Here is a 15870-nt window from a genome sequence, read left to right on the forward strand (position 1 = left end):
TCAGACTTCAGTGGTAACAGAAAAAAGCTTTGATGTCAAAGACCGTTTGGCTATTTTGCAGGACTTAAACAAAACAAGAAAAGACCTGAGCAACATACAGTTGAAAGAACAGCCAACGACCACTGAAGAATCACCACCTGTCCCAGCAAGACCTGTCTGGATTCCAAAAGTCGGGGATCTAGTCAGGGAGAAGATCGCGGTAAAGAAGGAATTTGGGCCTTCTTACAGAAAAGCAGTTCCTGTCTTGTCTGTCAACGGGACAAGATCAGTTGTACTACCGCCACTTGCTGGAAAAAAGGAGAACCGAGTTGTATCCATCGACCTGGTAAAACCACAACATGTGGCCGATAACAAACAGTAGGCCAAGTGGACTCCCAATAAGTAGCAGAACACCAAGGTTTGCTACCAGTACAGAGGTCCTATCAAAGAGGCTCATCACATTCGAAACGCCTACGGAAGAACAACAAGGACTATGCAACAATGCAATAGAACTTAGACCTCTGAAAACCCAAATAAAGACATTTAGCAGAGACACACCAATCTATACAGAAGTACCAAGTGAAAATGCGAGAAACAAAAATCCTGAACCAATTGGAACAATTGACAGAACTGCATCCGGTTACTTCATCAACTTCGATGATTCCTCTGAAGGCTTCAGCGAACAAAAGACACAGCCATCATCAAAATCCTTTAAAGACAAAGCTAAGGAACTTTTGAAACAACTGAAAGAAACATATCTAGTTTCTCCATGGATTGAATTTTGGGTGGGTTTTGGTGCATTTATCCTCATACTTTGGCTCATCATGGTATTTACCTTGGGACGCTTCATTGAGGGAAAATATGCTAAAATGGACACAGCAAGTCAGAACATCAACTTGGTCCTCAAACCACACACATCTTCACACGTCGAGAAAAGAGAACTTTCTTCAGAACTTTCTTCAGCCAACTTCACAGCAATTCCAATATCTGGTGGGGTAGCCTGGGACAACACTGACTATGAAATTTATGGTCCGGTCGAGATCCTGAAATATCCACACCAAATCAAGATCTCCTTGAGTGACTTTGCTAAACCAAACTCATTTGCTGATGATTGGGACTTTGAAAGTATAAACAATATGATGTCTGACTTAGTAATGTCTGCTAAATTTACAAAACATGATTATTTGCAGGGTTCTACAAATTATGACAGCATGTACTGCTATAACCATTATGGTAACCATTTCTTGCATAAATCTGCACAACCTAGAAATGTTTTAAATTTTAATCAATGGGAACATTGTGCTACACCTCCAAAAGGGAGCTCTAGAACCGTGTATGGCAAATATTCATATTTTTCAGGTTTTAACATAACTAATGCTGAAACATTTTATTACAAATTGTCAAACAAGACAGGGATGAAAACCATGATAACCAACACAAAATTGATATATTCAGATTCTTTCTTTGAAAAAATGAATACTTTTGGATTTGATTATTGGGACAAACATGTTGATTTGAAAAGTGTTTGGGGCACAAAAGAATGGCAAGTACAGGGTTTAGAAGCTTTGTTTAGAGCCTGCATGATCCCAGAACAAATGATATTTTTAAATGACACCGTTCAACAAACCACCTGTCTTGGCTTAGCCAAAATCAAAGATTTAAATAACCTGTCTATTCCAAAGCCAGCAATATTTAGCAATAACTCTGAAACAGATGAAGAAATAGACATAAACCATATACTTAACCAAAACAGAACACATCCTGATTGGAAACAATGGTTGATCTGGCCCACAGATACAAATAACTGTCAAGATAGATTCCTGAATAAAACACAGGGTTTCAAAATGACCAGGCCAGACCCTAGATATCCCCAAAGACATCACCCAGGGATAATAACAACCTACAGTGTGGGCAAATTATGCCTTCAATGGCTACAAACTTCCACACTGCCTGAAATTAAGCAACACCTAACTTTACTTACTGATGGTGCTGACTTGCGTGATTTCATAATGGGACCACGCAAACAGCGTCAAAAGCGTTTCATAGCAGCCTCTGTATATGCAGCATACAATGAGGCCTGGAAGGTTACTCAAATTGAGACAGCAGAGAGAATACGGGAAATTGACCGTATTAATTTGGAAAAATCACTTTCTGTAGTGGACAATGGGTTAATGACTCTGTCCTCCAGAATTTTTTCATTGGACAGCATTGTGTCTTCAGCAATCGATATACTATCGCAAGACTTACTGTTATTACAACATGGTCAGTCACAATTGCGTTCTATTGTACAGCTTGGCTGGACGTTACAAAATCTGCGTTCAGGCTATGTGCCTTGGCGTTTAATCAACACAACGTCACTATTCCAAATCTTTAACCTTACTGATAGACAGATCGGTATGGCGCAGAAGGGTGCTGATTATACAATCTTGAGCATTGAAAAACTAGAAAGATTACCGTTGACAATGTCAAAACGACCTGTCAGTGAATGGATAATCCACGGAATCATAAATATTCCAATCTCAACCTTCAGGTTTCAATACTGCCAAAAATATATACAGGCTGGCATGTACGAGAAATTGGGAAAGGGGTACCTTAAAACAACTTGGAACCTGCCCTATTCACATGCATGTGTCAGTAACAAAGGACAGAAAGTGTTTCTTAGTGGCAACAATTGTGCTATGTCACTAAGCGGCACGCTTCTGTGTAACGGTATTAGTTTGCACGAAGCCTGTGAAGGGAATTCATACAACCTTTCATGTCACCAGCAAGGCGCACCTGCAACTGAAATAGAACCATTCTTTCAAAGACTCTATAATGGGAGTTACATTCTTATTGTAGACCGCAGATGCTGTAGTCTTATGCCCGGGACTCCTTATCTCGTCACTACGACGGCGAAGGTCAAGTGCTGTGGACGTTCTTTGTTTCCCAGCTCCTTTCCAGACAGGGAGGCAAGGGCATGGCCCGGTCTGAAAATTACTTCTATTCGAATAGACACTTTAAGCAGAATGAAAACAGTGCTTCTTCAGACGCCTACAAGGCTCACGTCATCTAAAGAAACGTATGATCTACAAGTCGCAAGGACGACTGCAGAGATACATACATTATTATCAACTAATTCCCCCGTACATTTCGCGGAAATTCTGAGCGAAATCTTAAATATTTCTGATACCACTGGGGTCTCAAAGGTATTTAAGACAGTATTTTCGATGGCATTAACACCATTCAAAGCCATACTGGGTATTTTTCCAGACTTCGTCCATTCGATTTTTGGCGGACTTCCCTTGATCCTGGGACTAATTGCAGGAATCCTATTCCTAGTCCTTATTTTTCGTTATGGCAACCCATGTCACAGATCAAACTCTCGCGACAATGGAAGATACGATCCTAGCCATTGGATACCGGGACCGGATATCAAAAATCCTGGGACTATCCCGGCTTAGAGACCTAAACATGACTTGGTTTCTATCATTTCGACCAATGTGGCAAAGGTGTGTTTTACCTGTACTAAGGTGTCTGCTATGCGGAGAAGAATGCGTGTTAGACACCTGTCTGACGCTACAATCGGATGCGCCGGTGGATGCAGATACACTGTTGGTTCCTACCAAGGTTCACGCACTGTGCTGCCCTCAAAGGCTGCCAATTCTGATGACGGCATTCCTGGAATCTTCACCACTGCGATTGAAGAGTAGTGAAGTTCAAGATGAAAGCAGCATCGAACAGGTACGACCTTCTGTCAGCAATGCAAATCAGAATGTCAATGGAGACAATCATGCGCATGAATGCATGGTTACCCCTATTTCCGACTTAGAGGAACTTTCCCATGAAGCTGTTGACAGTTTTTTCGAAAGCCTGAATGATATGATGTTCTCTCCGGAACAGAAATAGAGACTTTTGAGTAAACTCGCACACGGCGTTCCCTGAATTCGGCCTTCAACTTTAAAAATAAAGTCACATGAACAATTACAATCCAGTTCACGGACAGCAACTTTTTTCAGCAAGCCCCTAAAATATTTTTCTATATATTTTTTCCCGGGACACTGATTTTCTGCTTAAAGTAAGAGACTATTCCTAGAGAACTAAGATTTCTATTTTAGATACTTTATAGACTTTATAGACTTTAGCTGCCCTCTGGTATGTTCGCAATAGATTTTATGTGATGAAATGGTTTCGACTTTTTTTCTGTATAGCCATATTAAGAGCCATTTCATGTGTATTTCTCATATACCAACAAGCAATAATACATAACAATGCGTGTTTACTTTTGCATTTAATTCATAGCTTAAGTGCATACAATATATATGACTGCAATTTTTCAGTATATTTGAAAATTTCGAAATGCATTTATGTATTTTGGGGTGGTAAGGTATACACTATACTCTATAGTATGTTGTACTATGTTATACTATGCATAGATTAGTAGATATGACCATAGTTAGCGTGGAGTGGGTGTCGTGTATTTCTATAGGTTCTGATTCGATCCCCCTATTCCTGACCCTATTCTGGTTAAACTTACTAGCTAGTTAACTAACAGTCAGCCCATGAGGCAAGAAATCCCCCATGATGCAGATACCGTTATCTGACGCAGTCACACTACGGCACAGGAAAGTGTTATCTGATTAGGTCATAACGCTTGAGATCTAATTAGACAAGCGACATTCCTCCAGCCCCTGATAAGGCATACGACGTTCTCATAACAAATCAAACCTATGACAACCTGGATAATCCGTGCGGCCATTGTTTTGATTTCACAGAGAACTTTAGTAAAGAATGTGCTAACGAGCAAGTCGTATGACATCTTTATTGACGTACCTATGTCCATCCTTACGTCAATCTCGGCACCTTTAAGGTATAAATATTGCCGACCTTGCCCTATGCAAACACACGCGTGGTGACAAGACGGAGCAGCCATACTTGCCGAAGCCGAGAGCAGAAGCAGACCCCGCAGGCAGCAGCCCCGCCTTCCTGACGCGCTGAGAGACGCGCTGCTATCTCAAGCCGAGAGACCCAGCACCGGCGCTTCTGGGCAGCCCTCGCAGGCAGCCTGGAATATCGAGAGCAGAGAAAGAGATACCATTCCTCATTCATCCTAAATTCCAGGTACAGAACTGAATAACCCCTCCTAGAGAATTCTTTAGTTATTCACTTGGCAAAAACAAACTTAAACTAAACTGTAACTTTCTATTCCCGCCCACGCATTAGACTTAGGTCAGGTACACGGGGTAGGCGTATTTAGAAACACCAGTTGAGTACGTTTAGTCAAAATGTATATGTGTATGTAAATATATTTTAATCATTTTAAACATCATATGGCTCAGAAACCATATCAATGTTTTTACAGTATTATTTTATACTATTGCTTCTAATGTATGCACTTTACTTAACTATAAGTATTGCAATAATATCGATCCATTTCTCTTGTACGAGAAAAGAGACTGATCAATAAATAACATCTTTTATTGAACACGCCCGTCTCTTCCTTTTCTCTACATTCTGATGAGACTAAGAATGCACGTACTGACTGAGTAAAATAATTGCCTTGTGCTCACACGACTCTCGAGATTGACTCTTGATTAGGGGAGAGCAAAGTTGTCATGTTCTATGGTTGTCAGAAACTAAATCCCTTCTTGTCTAATCAGGGGAGTTCATCCTCCCTTGAACATTCGAGAAAGTTTCTAGCGAACTCTGAGCTTAGCTGGCAAACCCAAAAATTAAGTCTAGTATCGACAATAGTAGACCTAGTTAACGTCTGGCCTAGGCCTTTACTGCTGTAGGTACTATTCCAATGCGCAGAGCCTATTGGGAAAATAGGAGCTACACTACAACATCCTCATGGATTGATCAAGATGACAAAAAGACTATTATACCGAGGCAATTAAATCCACTACAACTAACTATAAAGGGATTTTAAAAGTAGTGCATTTATTCACTAATCCTAAATCGATACAACAAGAGATTCCTCAGTCTCAATGCTTATGTGATGATATTGCAGACTTTTTTTTAACAGTAAGTACGGACACTACAAAAAGATTTCCCCCCTCCCAGTCCTCCACCTGTTAATAGTGAGGTTTCAGCAGACCTGGCCAGAACATGTATGGATAATTTTCACCCAATAAATCTGGAAGATTCGTGTCAGGCAATCCTAAATTTGAAATCAGGCTCACCTTTTGACCTATGTCCCCCTACACTACTACATGCCCTTATTGATATTGTTAACCCTAATATTAATACCATAATCAATTCCTCACTAGCAACAGCCAAAATTTTGACAGGTTGGAAACTGGCAGCTGTAAAACCACTTCAAAAAAACAAATACTGGATCATGGCACCCTTTTCAATCTACGCCCCATTTCACTCTTACCAAGCTTGAGTAAGATCGCAGAGAAATTTGTTTATACCCAAATTACAACATATCTTGAAGAAGCAAATCGCCTTCATTCTAATCAATCTGGCTTTAGAGCTCAGAGCTCAGCACTCCACAGAGTCTGCCCATTTACACACAGTGGAATCCTTAAGAGCAGCACTTGACCAAGGAAAAAGAGCAGTCCTGGTGTTGTTGGGCCTGTCGGCTGCTTTCAATACAGTCTCACATACCATCCTTGTGGACCGTCTCATAGATTTTGGCATCTCCGGTACAGTCCTAGCATGGTTAAATAATTTCGTGCAAGATCACAGACATGTGATCACACCAGGAAAGTATAAGTCACAAGAAAAGTCAATAACGGAGTTCCTTAGGGGTCAAGTTTAAGCCCTACTCTTTTCAATACATATACGGTTCCACTGATCAGGCTGATATCGTCCTTTACCATTGAGACTATCTCATATGCGGACAATACGCAGCTAATTCTGGTCTTGGATAACAATAACACCTAGGCGGAAGAAAATCACTGTTTGCATCTTACCACAACCTTTGATTGGATGAGGAAAAAAACATCCTAAGTGTAATTCCGATGAAACGGAAATTTTACCTTTGGGCAAAAAAAATGTTTTCTCTCCCAAACTCTTTTGCCCATTAAACACCACCGCTCCTCCTAACACAGTAAGAGTTGTTAAGAACTTGGGAATAAAATTTGACACCAACCTTTCTTTTCAACAGCAATCTTTGGCAGTAGCTGGCACATGCTTTCACATAATCAAAAGCTTCAAGAAATGTTTTGATTTGCTGCCAATCTCAGCTAGGCAGACAGTTGTTGTAGCCTTAATTACCTCTAGGCTAGATTAGTGCATTTGCTTATATGCAGGCACCAACAGGTCAGTCCTACACAAGCTGCAGATGGTTCAGCATGTTGCAGCACGATTAGTGCTGAAGTGGCCAAGGAGGTCATCCGCATCGGCAGCGTTACAAAAACTTCATTGGCTGCTAATTCATAAACGGGTCCTCTTCAAAGTCCTTATTATCACTTTTAAATCCTTCCACTCCATGGGCCCTCAATATCTTCAATCCAGATACAAACGATACACTCCCTCACGTAGTTTAAGATCATCAAATGCCAATCTGTCGAAAATACCAGCTTTTAGATTGAACCTGGAGGGAGGAAAATCACTCATAGTGATAGGCGGGAAGGCCTGGAATAAAATCCCTGTTCATCTGCGCCACATTACAGCTGAATCCGATTTTAGGAAGGCCTTAAAACTTGGATTTTTACCGCCTCTGAAACCCTGTGCAAGTCTCTGATCTGATTCCCTGTCTGCCTTTATTGTTTGCAGTTAACTGGTAAATTTACCCCTCCGGGTTCCGCACAGCGCCAAGTTGCTCCTTGGAGTGAAAGTTGCGCTATATAAATGCCACATTACATTACATTACATTGTGACATGTCAACCAGAAATAGGTTAAATAAGTACAGCAGCAGAACACATCATTGTTTGATTCTCTGTTGGGTGTAAATGTTTCTTGAAAGCGTTATGCCATCACCTGTTTTTTTTCTTACCCACATATCTGAGTAAAGGCGTTGCATTGCTTTTAATAAAGTGGGCAGAATACCCTAATGTGAAAGTTTTGCCCAAAGAAGGTTGAATTGGAAACAGATGGATGCCTACTTAAAGTTGACATTCCAAAAGCGAAGAGGATTATGGAGCAATTTTGTCTTATCTGTTAAGAAAGTGGTGCCAAGATGAGTATTTTAGTCCTCGTGCCTCAAGTAAAACCAGTTTGGTTTTGTAGTATGATTTCTTTGCCTTCCGCCCAGTTCATTAACTTATTTAGTAGTAGCCCACAAAACACTTAGCCTTGTTGTCAAGGAGGGAGTCAGTCTGCAGTTTTCTGGTCGCTGCCGATCTCATCCTTTAAAGACAGGGTGATAACTGATCCTCTCCAAGAGTTGGGAATGATTTGACACTGCTTGCCACTGTTAAAAACTGATGTCATTAAGTTGGCCCAGAAAGTGGGGTTGCATTTTTTAACTGACTGCTGGATACATTAGGCCTCAGAGCACTGTCGCATCAGCCCTCCCATCTCTCTTTTAATATTTGATCATGATTAAAGATTGGCATGTCATCCACAGTTAGTTGTCACTCTTTGAAACTTGTGATTGCACTGGATAGAGCCCCTGTGATTGTATATGCTTCCTTCACTTGGAGACGGCTGCCTATTTTTGGATGAAAGAGGGTGACTAAATACTGTGCCCAACTTCACAAATGTTAGAATTGTTATGACATTAGGGACCCTGCTTAAGATATTTACAAGTTTCCAAAACTCTCTCAAGTTTTTTTTCGTGCTGAGGAAAATGACCTTGGGTTTAAAATCCTGTTCTGAAGAACGTCTTTCCTCCCACAAAAGTTTCATATATGAATTGCTTGAACTTCGTACATTTTCTATTTTATCTATGTCACTTGGAGATTATCTTAATGTGTGTAGGACCCTGTTCGTCCTCTTGTTAGCAGCCAGAGCAGTCACAGAGAGCGTAGATTTATTCCAGTTGTCTGAAAAGCTGAATAGGTCGGGGACTGGCCAGTTTAGAGAAGCTATCATTTTTTGCTCATAGTGACTATTCTGTGGTTGTTGCAGTGTCCAGATTCCTATGGATTATAAGGTGTTCAAAAAGAGGAGTCAATAAAGAATTGAAACATAATGGACAGTTATTATTACAAAGGTTGTCTTTGGGTTGCTGTAGTATTGAGGGTTCAGTTTGGGCAAACATCTTGATATCACACTATGGTTAAATTAGAAAAGTTGATCTCATGTGTGAAAATCTGAAGACATGCTGCATTTGCTGAGAGCATCTTAGACACATAGCACATACGCTGCGATAATTTTGAAAGCAGGCAAGATATGTTAATGGTGCTTGCCTTCCTAGTTAGTCTCAAGGCACTCTTATATCACAAGATTATTTTCATCCCTGATATAAAATTTAATCATCTGTTATGAAATTTGGAACACTAAGTTATCTCCACAGGACAAGAGAGTAATGCATTGGTATATGCAATGGCCATAAAGGGATATCAAACATCTCCTTCGTGTGGGCATGCAGCCTCACCATCAACGTTTGTAGTCAACCAGAATGAGCAAAACAAGGTCTATGCAGTGGATCAATGAAAATATTTGCAAACTTATTAGACCAAAAGGTTATCGCGCTTAACATCTATGAGACTTCAGGCACAAGGTAGTGCATATTGCTGCCTGGTCCAAACAGTTTTTCTTTTTGCTGCACCGGTTGTGAACGCCGGCAAGCGGTTCTGGCATTTCTTCTACGGGACATAACATAACTCTTCTGTGTTGTATGTTCTCTCATGTTGCATACAGTTTATTCCATGAGTTTACATGGCTGTTATACAACCTTACCTTAGTCTTTATAATAAACTTGTTATTCAATGCATTTTTGAAGGTATCAATTAAATTACATTATGGATGTTTCTACACACACAATAATTGTTCCTGCTTGCTCACATTTGAGTTCGGTGTTGACACCTGAGCACACCTATCTGAGATAGTTGTTTAGAGTAAGAAAGTGAATTATTCTTTAAAGTCGGTGGACACCCACCACAAGAATAATAACTTAATCCTGTCAGATTGAGTTCTAATACTCATTAAATTAAACTAAGCGTGACCCCCTGATGGCTATGGCATAGATAAGACAAGCTTAACATAGGGCAAAGTGTTAAAGTATCTATGCAGTATTAAAACACCAAATACAAATCCCAAACCAAAATAGCGTGCATTTTAATAACAATAATGACCCCAAAATGACAAAATTCCAATAGGTGGCAATGGAGATGTTAGTTTGTAAAGATTTAGGTGAAAACAGAGCTAAAAAGCACTAAGAGCCATTGATAGTCTATGGTCACAATAGACTGGGACCTAGGTGAGCTTTGAGGCCAACAGTGATGGTGGACAGTAAAAAAAGGGCTACATGTCCGCAACTTCGATTCCTCGTTATTTACAGTTTCACTCTTATGTATGTTTCTCCACACAGGTATTCTAGAGACTATTTGTCTTAAAGGAAAATATTGTAAAAATGTATTAAATGTCATTGCTAAAGAAATATAATTTCCCAGGAAATTATCAGCAGAGAATGAGTTGACCAGTGTTTGTATTAGAACTACCTTAATAGCTCTGTTAATTCATTAGTTGTTCTGTTGTAGTCCAACTCATCATCACAAAAACTTTATTTGACTTCAGAAGTCATAAAAGCACACAGCACAATACAAACTTTCATATGCAATCCAAGTAATACATCAATAAAACGAAACCCTCTTGCCCATCTCTCAGAGACCGGCAGTTTTCCATAGCGCTTCCTAATGGAAAGAGCCCCTCTTATATAGCTAACAACAGCTTGGCAAATTTTACGGGAGTTAAGGTATAATAAAAAACCTAAAACCATCTTGGTGTGAGCTAAAACTACAGTGCCTCAAGAAAGAACATAAAAAGGTTGATCTTAAGGTTTTATGAAGTGCACAGAAAAGTAAAAAGCAAAATGTGTATTTTCTGGAGGTATTATGGCATGGGCAGGGGTATGAATTCTCCAGCCATCTGCCTTGGACTGGGAATGCATCTAGGAAGTAAATAGTACCCAGATGGAGCCTAGTTAGATAGATAGATCTGTATTGGGGATTCAGTGTAAAAGATAGGCAAAATTGCATCTCTTGGCTAGAAGGATCATCGTCAGAGGTACTAGGGGGAATTCGCTGAGTGAATCGTCGCCGACGGTAAAATTGTGACCTTTCAAGATACGCTGGCTTTATTTAAACTCTGACTGAGGGAGAAATATGGACTGGGTCATCCAAAAAGCCTTGAAACCGAGTTCGCTAAGAGTGTGCGTTACGCATTCCAGCCAGAAATATTTTCCGAGTTACCCAGGGTCAGGCAGTCCTGAAGGATGTGTTTTGAAAAATCCAGTTCCGGTGTCAGCTATACTTTAGCCTGCAGTAACAGGGGGTGCGAACCTAAACGGTTCTCTATATAATTTAATCCCACATCAGTGTGACAAAGGGAGGTTGAAGATCCCTGTGAGAACATCAAAAGCCTCCTGAGAAAACTGTTCTCTAGAACATGGAATTTAGAACAATTAAAATACCCTCACAATCCGGCCCCATAAGTGTTAATTAAGAGGCACTTAGGTTTGTAGAGGGCTATCATTTCCCTTACAGGTATATGGCCCAGTATGGCCACAAAGCAAAAAAGTGCTCTGATCTCCCTATTTGTTTGCTGCACCCTTAGGGCCAACAAAGGGTCCCACTTCAACTGTGAGTTGAAAAGAATTCCCAAATAACAAAAACTCTGTACTTTATCGGCAGGGTTTCCATGGATGTAAAATGGTTCAGACTAAGTTTTTCTTGGTCTGCAGACCACCATATTTGATTTCTGATGATTGATTTTCAAGTCCACATCGGACATAAACTCATCAAAGGTGTCAAGGGCTGTCTGCAGACTGATTGGTAGAATGACAGCATAGTCTGCATAGTGGAGCGTGGGGGATGCAAAAGTTGCCAGCCCTCGGATAGTGTAATTTCTTTTGTGATAGATAGATTTCCAATCCGTTTATATAAATGAGGAACAGAAAGGGGGCCAAGAGGCATCCTTAGAGGATGCCTTCAGTTGAGGCTATGTGTGTGTACATTCACCACCATGGACATATCGTATTTGGACCGTGGTGTTCCAGTGTAAGCTCTAAAGGAGAATGACCAGGGGTTCTTTCACCACCATGACGCCAAAAGAAGATTGTAAAACTATATTAAATGCTATTGCTAAAGCAATATAATTTCCCAAGAAATCATCAGCAGAGAATGAGTATAGTGATGTTTATATTAAAACCCCCTTAATAGTTCTGTTAATTCATTAGTTGTTCTCCTGTAGTCATAATGAATGCCACAAGACTTTTGTTCCAAGGGATGGTGGGTGGGAAAACAAAGAAGCCCCGAGCGCGGGGCACACCGTACTGCGAGGGAGCGTCCAGGGACAAGGGGGTCTCCTGGGCGCTCCCCACCTCTTTGTTCCCGAGGGGCCAGGCAGGGGGGGCACGCCTCCCCGGCCCGCCCCTCATGTAGCCCGCCCCCCCTGACCCGGACCTTTTTCCTTGTATCCGGGTCAGGGAGGCCTCCAGCCAATCGGTGGTGGGTCGCGCCCCCAAGGGCCCGCCCCCACCACCGAGAGACACCATCAGGGGAAAGGGGGGGCGACGGTCGCCGCGCCGCCATGCGTGCGGGGGGGCCGAGGGCCCCCCCTTTTCACATGGTCAGCGACTAGCTGCCGCCTCCCCCCCAAACCGGCACCCAACACCCAGAAACGTGGACACGAGACTTCTTTACTTTTTGGAAGGCGGGCGCTAGTCGCCCGGCCGTATTTATTAAGATATGAAATTAAAAAAGGTTTTAATTGCATGATCAACAATTTATACAAAAATCAGCAGGACATTAGATACAAGTTTTCCAACAAGTTTGAGAGCCTGACTTTAACAAAAACTCTAATACATGTTGTTTCCTAACCGAGTCTAACATCCTCATCTTGATTTTTGTACATTTCTGGCCATATGGCAAGGTCACTACCGGTGTCAGGTCCTACAAGCTGCGCCTCCCCTAGAGACGTGTGCATGCGCAGTGTTACCCCGGGAATTGCCCGGTCTACGCCCTGAACTCCATTTACCCACTCAAGGAGGGCCCTTACTCTGCGCCATCCGGTGACGTCATGAGTCCACGCGCGCGGGGTGGCTACCAGCGTAAGGAAAGCGTGAACTACTCCTACCCGCGCTCCTTTGCAGCATGAATTACCTTGCCCCTGGAGTTCTAGGAGTGGCCCGCAGGCCCCTCCCCCTGGGCGGGAACCTCCATAGGATGATGCCCGCCCCCTCAGACCTCAAATATGTGCTCACCGATAATGACCTTACCGCCACAGGCCAGCATTGTTAACCGACGATCTGGCCTCCCCCCTCTAGCCCCTACCTAAGGAACCCTCCTACTTGCAAATCCCTCTAACCAGGCCCAGATATTGTCAGACCACAAGACATTCCCTTCCTCATTTAAGTGAACTCCGTCCCTTAAGTAATACCTGTCGCCCCAGATACACCCATGAGGTATTGACTGTAACAGGGGGGCTCGAAACAACCTATCCAACCGTGTGTTGATCCTCTTTACCGAGTGATTCAACGCCCTGACCGAATCCCCCCCGCCACTGTAATCGGGGTATGAGTTGCGACCATACTAGTGTGCAACCCGGGCAAGTCCTGGCCATCCACCCCGCCGTTGAGATAATCTCCTCGATCAGAATGCGCCTTCCCAGTGTGGCCAAATCATTCTCCCCCAGGTGAAGTATCACCACTGACGGGGGAGATTGCCGGCGCGCTAAAAGCCCCTGGAAGAAGCCCCTAAACTGGTTGAGACACAACCCCCCTCTCCCGAAGAACGTGATGTCCAACCCCAGTTGCGCCGCCCTTTTCCCCCTGTCACCTGACATAAATACGCATTCTGCTCGTCTTACATAGGAGTGACCCACAATCCAAACACTTTTCTTCATTGTTTCCTGGCTGCAGCTCCGTGCTGATGTATGTTGTTGGTGCCCGACGACAAATTCCTCCCCTGCGTAACAGGTCTGAGAAACTGTAAGAGAGCGGAAACAAACCAAGCGTGAGTGCCATGTAATCACAGCATGTCAATTCGAACATAACGTTTGTAGCATTCTGAGGACCATCTCCCAATTGTCTTCACTCTCTCCACTGGGAGGACCCCCGCCACCGCCTCAGTTGCTGCCCCAATCCTAAAGGAATGAGAGCCAAACTCTTTAGGGTCAAGACCTGCTTTCCTGACCACCATCTCCAATACCCTCCTGAATTGATACCTGGTCAAGGGGTTACCGTCAGCATGACAGAGCAGTGCCCTGCCCGCTGTGCCCACCAGCAGCCCGTGCAATAATTCCACGTGCCTCACTGGGCAGCAAGGGTTGGCGGGGGCCCGTTGGAGGACTATGGTGTGGCCCCTAGACTCCTGGTCGGTCTTTGACTTCTGAATAGTCACCCACATGGTGTCATCCCTTATCCTCACACTAGCCCTTTGCAAGCCGCCCAGTAGGTCTGACTTGGAACCTGCCACAAGTTCGCTAATTCTCAGCGCCCCATAGAATGCCAAGGAGAATGCTGCCTTAAAAAGAAGCACCTCCCACTCCGAGCTACAAACAGTGTCCAGCGCGCCCAGTAAAGCTGTCAGCCGCGCTAATCCTATGGGCTTTCTCTTATCTTTATGATGGCCCTGAATACGGCGCCAACCCCTCAAAGCCTTACGCACCATAAAGGTATTAGTGGGATCACACAAGCCCCTAGCTTGAGCGTAGAATGACACCACTGCCCTATGTCTGTTTGCCGCAGCCACCGAGCACCCCTCCTTATGCATCCATTCTAAATAGGCAGCAAAGCCATCCTCCTGCGCCCATAGCACCTCCCATTGTTGCCCCAAAAAGGAACAGTAAGACAAAAACGCCCCTTCGTAAGCCGTCTTGGTCCTGGGGGCTAGGCTAGCGACCACGAGGTCCTGTAATCTGGGGCACCAATCTGCCAAAGTACTGCTGGGAAGTGCGCTGGCGAGGGGTCTGCTGTAGGAAGATGCTCCCTGAAAACCTGCATTTTGAAGCGAGAGAGGGAGTCAGCTGCATTGTTCAGAACACCAGGGACATGTTTGGCCTTAAAAACGACATTCCATTTAAGGCACTGCAAAACAATTTCTTTGATCAGACGAAGTATGAAAGGACACCGTGCCCCCGCTGGTTGATACATTCCACAACCGTCATGTTGTCTGACCAAAACACCACTGATTGATTACATAGGTGTTCGGGCCAGACCATCAATGCCACCCATATTGGGAAGAGTTCCAGGAAGCCAATATTGGTGGTCAGACCCCATGTTCTCCATACCTCCGGCCACTGTTGAGCGACCCACCTGTTCCCTAGGATGGCGCCAAAGCCCACACTACCGGCAGCATCAGTCCACAGGCCCAACTCTGCTGATGTTGTGAGCGGGCCGGGCCAGACCACCCTGCCGTTAAAATCCTCCAGGAATGCCATCCATATAAGCATATCCTGGCGAATTTCAGACGATAGCCGAGTGCGGTGGTGCTTCTCCCTCAGCCCCTTCATTTCTTGAGCAATGGAGCGAGAGAAAGGGCGAGCCATGGGGATGATCCTCAGTGCGAAGTTCAATTGCCCTACCACCTCCTGTAATTGCTGCAGGGTGACCTTATCTTTCCGTAGGCATAAATGTAGCGCTGTTTTGAATTTGTCCACCTTGTCCCTAGGCAATCTAAAACATCCCTCCACTGAATCAATCTCAATGCCGAGGAATTCTAAGCAGGTGGTCGGGCCAACAGTCTTCCTGGGCGCAAGCGGGACACCAAAAGCCCGCATGAGCACGCAAAATTCCTGCAATGCCAGTGCACACTCCTGAGATCCCGCTGTACCCAGGAAGAGGAAATCATCCAAAT

The sequence above is a fragment of the Lissotriton helveticus genome, chromosome 1_1, assembly GCF_964261635.1.
Source record: "Lissotriton helveticus chromosome 1_1, aLisHel1.1, whole genome shotgun sequence".
Taxonomy (NCBI): Eukaryota; Metazoa; Chordata; class Amphibia; order Caudata; family Salamandridae; genus Lissotriton; species Lissotriton helveticus.